Genomic DNA, 4,038 nt, shown 5'->3' on the forward strand with positions numbered 1-4,038 from the left:
GGAGCTTCTCAGGGTCTAGAAGCTTCTAGCCAGAGCCCTCCTGGGCATTTGGGATTGAGGTGGGGCCAGATGAGCCCCAGGACAAAGGGGTAAGGCCAGGTGGTGTCAGCGGGGCCATGCTAACCGGGAGAGAGGGGCGGGTGAGGACGGCCCAGGGGCAGGGAGAGCGGGCGCGATTTCTGCAGGGTTGCTTGAGCAGGCATTCAGTTAAGGTGTACAGGTCGGTGGTCCGAGCCTCTGCCCCTGCCTGGGGTCCTGCTCTAAGAGGTGAAGCCTCTTAGAGCATCCAGGAGGCCTAGGCTGGCCTGTCCCATATGTGCGGCGGGGCCCAGGGGAACCCGAGGCGTGAGAGTGTGTGGTCTGGGCGTGGCTGGGCGGGACAGGAATGACGGTGTCATGGTGTCACAGCAAGGGCCCAGCTCTACTGCCCACAGTCACCCCACAGCGGGCCCAGGTCCAGGCCTATGGCCTGTCAGTGCTCAGTGGGCAGGTCCAGAACGAAACGGAATAGAATGTTCCCCAGGGAACACATGCCCGGCAGGGGACGTGGCTGAGCTCCTGACCCACAAACACCCCAGGCGATGGGGAGCGGATCAAAGCCCGGCCGCGTGCGCCTTGAGCCCACTGGCACGACTCCGGGAGTTCGTGGGTCGGTGATGAAACGCAGCCATTATTCAACTCTACCGACCTCTAGTTCCACCATGTCTGAAACTAACACAGCATTCAGGATTCGTCACATTTTTCTTGTGGAAAGATGTTTGCTGTAGAGCACGTTCGCTTACCAGAATGACAGAGACAGAGAGACAGGAGAGATCACTCCCCGGGGGGAAGGCCATGCATACATCCCTTCTCCTCCATCCTCCTCTTGGGATCTTGGGCACGCACACACACGTGCCGGCTTGAGTTTAAGCCACCGGGTCTGGGACTCGAACCGTAGTCACCTACAGGGGAAGCCCAGCGATGTAGCCATTGTGCTAACTGCTGGTTTCAGGAGTCATCGCTTTCTAATCATTTTGCTGTGTTTGCTATTACCTGCTCTTGAAGTTACTGCCATCGATTGTGCCTGTATTTGGAAATAGGATATAAGGGTGGCCACAGCGAGAGTATTTACACAGTGCGCATGGGCAGATGCGCACATCGGGGTCTTTGCCCCGCCCACCACCACGAGCTGCTCAATGGCATGGCCATACCCCGGGGATGAGTTCCCATTGCTCTCTCTTTCTCTCTGTCTCCTGAGCGCACACGGCTTATGGCTAAAATCTCAAATACGAAAGAAGACAAGGCGATGTCCTGGCGTGGCCCCCACTCCGTCTCTGCCCAGCTAGGGGAGGTGGTGGAGCCTGGGACTGCAGCCCGAGACCAGCTCCCAGTGGGGTGTGGCTGATCCCAAAGGAGGGGTCCTAGTGGACGGACCCCACACATCCCCTTGCTTGGCTCCCGACTAGCACCAGGGCCTGGAGTCCCCCGGCAGCTCCCGCCCAGCTCCCCGCATGGCTTTCGGGTCAGTGTCCTCCCAACCTCGCTCTTGGGTAACTCCCCAGAGTGACCGCTGGTTCCCACTGAGTACCACCGTTCTTCCCTGAGAGGACGGGCAGGACCGTGCTGCCAGGTCCTCCTTCCTGAACTGAGTCACACAGTGGTGTCCCCAAGTGGAAGCTGCCGAGAGGATCAAGGAAGCGAGGATGAGGCACCCAGACAGTGCCCGGCCCCGCAGACCCTCAGGGCGGGTCAGCTCTTCCCTCCTGGCACAAACTCACCAGGGGTGACTGTCCCCTCGGAGTTTCAAACCCAGCACAGACACTCCGTACCCCTGTCCACGCGGTCAGCCAGGCTGATTTTACTCACCTGGTTTCGCTACCCAGGCAGCGTCCCTCTAGGGCAGGAAGGGCTCATCTTCCTAGGCACCTTCTCCCTCTGGAAAGCAAGCAGGCGCGTTGCCCGTTGGCGGTGCCAGGTAGGAGACGGTGTATGCTCGGCATCCTCACGCACAGCCCTAGGTCACGTCACTATGGCACGCAGTGGACATCCAGGTTCTGGGCATTCCCAGGAAACCCTCCCATTGTTCTCATGCTGGGACCCACCAGGTGGCAGCGTGGACTTACTGATCGAAGCTGGGTTACCTCACCCTCACATCCAGGGCTGATACATCAGTCTCTTTATTACCTACAACAGCTCCATCTTGAAACCTTTGGGCAGTCGGAGACGCTGCGGCCATTGGAGGCATCTGAGATGACAATAGGGCACCGTGCAGCGTGGCCGTTCCCTGAGCTTTGGAGGCCGCCCGCCGTGGGCCACGTTCACACTCCAGCTCTCTGCAGAACCAGCTCCAGGTGGAAGGCAGGTTACAGCAGTGAAAGAGCTGAGCCCAGACCAGGATGGTCCTCGGTGTCCCTTTGCCTGGGCTGCTGCGACAGGACACCACCGGCTGGCTGGAAAGGCAGGCATGTCTCCCTCCGGGCTCTGGAGGCCTGGCCATGCACGACCAAGGAGACTGTGGACTCGCTCCTGGCCTGACTCCTCTCAGCTCAGGCTGGCCTCTGGGTGTGCCCCGCCCCTGAGAGCGCTGACCTGCCGGGAGGGCACTCACCCTACCTCGGGGCCCTCCCTCACGATGTCATGGAAACACTCATGTACCCAAGACCCCGCTCCAAATGCACCCCACTTGGCCAGAACTGCCAGTGTGAGTTGGGGTGGTCAGGGCTCTCTGTAAACATTCCCTTGGCCCAGAAGGCTGGCACTGTGGACCTGCCCCACTGTTTATTGGCTCCTTCTTTTTTAAGAATTATTTATTCATTCAGTTCCTTTTGTTCCTCCCCTGGAGGAAAGCTCGTCCAGATAACAAATACTCAGGTGAATAAACCGACCAGCTGACCGTGTGGGCGTGGTTACGGAGTGTCTGTGCTGGGTTTGGATAAACTCCGAGGGGACAGTCAGTCCTGGTGAGTTTGTGCCAGGAGGGAATGGCTGACCTGCCCTGAGGGTCTGCGGGGTCAGGCACTGTCTGGGTGCCTCATCCTCACTTTCTTGATCCTCACAGCAGCTCGGAGCCCCCACTGTGTGACTCAGTTAGGGGAAGGAGAACTGGGTGTCACTGCTCAGCCCTCCTCCCTGGGGGGAAACTGCCGCTCAGTGGGAACCAGCTGTCGCTCTGGGAGCTACTGGAGAGCAAGGTTGGGAGATGGTGTGTTTGACTAGAAAGAGACAGAGAAAGAAAGGGAAAGCGAGATAGCAAGTCACTAAGTCAGGGACTCGAACCACGGTCAGCCATGTGGGAGTCCAGCGCCTTAACCTCACTGCCACCTGCCTGCTCTCTCCTTTATGAACTTCTAAATTTCCTAAATGGACCTTCTCCCAAAGCACATGGTGAATCCTTGCAAGCTGTCACCCCACCTCGTGATGTGTTACGGGAACAGTCAGGCCCAGGCCAGCCAGTGGCCTGGCGGATAAAGCAGCTGGATCCCACATGGCTAACTGCTTAGTTCATGTCCTGGACCTGGCAATTTGGAAACATGCCAGGCCCATGTTCATGTGTGCCCCAAACTTGCCAGAGCAGAATGGGTGAGAAGGGTCGTGGCGTGCCATTCCCCTCAGGGGTGCTGTCTTGTTTGCCTCCTCTCTCCCTCTCTGTGTCTCCCCAGTGAGCCCAGATGCCGTCCAGTAACACTATAGCAAGAAACACCCCCGCCCTGGACAGGCAGCTCTAGAGCTGGCAAGCAACGTGCTTCCCTTTCCTCCAGCTTCTGGGAACGGCTTCCCTACAGCCCACGCTGTCCTTTCCCAGGCGTCCTGTCACCTTGCCTACGCCCGCCTGAACCCTCGGCGACCACCTCTGTCCCTCCGCTCTCCGCCTGCCTTCTGCCCTGTAAACCCTCAAGCCTGAAGTGTGGCCAACCCGGGGCGTACGTTGTCCTGGCTCCTCGGGCCTGTGCCGCGGGGCCGCAGTCACAGGGCCGGATAAAGTCCTTCCGTTTTACTCAACTGCGTGCCCTGTATTTTAGGGTCACGACGGCACGAATCTGGGGAGGACACCGTGAGGTT

The sequence above is a fragment of the Tupaia chinensis genome, unplaced genomic scaffold (assembly GCF_000334495.1).
Source record: "Tupaia chinensis unplaced genomic scaffold, TupChi_1.0 Scaffold139733_1, whole genome shotgun sequence".
Classification (NCBI taxonomy): domain Eukaryota; kingdom Metazoa; phylum Chordata; class Mammalia; order Scandentia; family Tupaiidae; genus Tupaia; species Tupaia belangeri.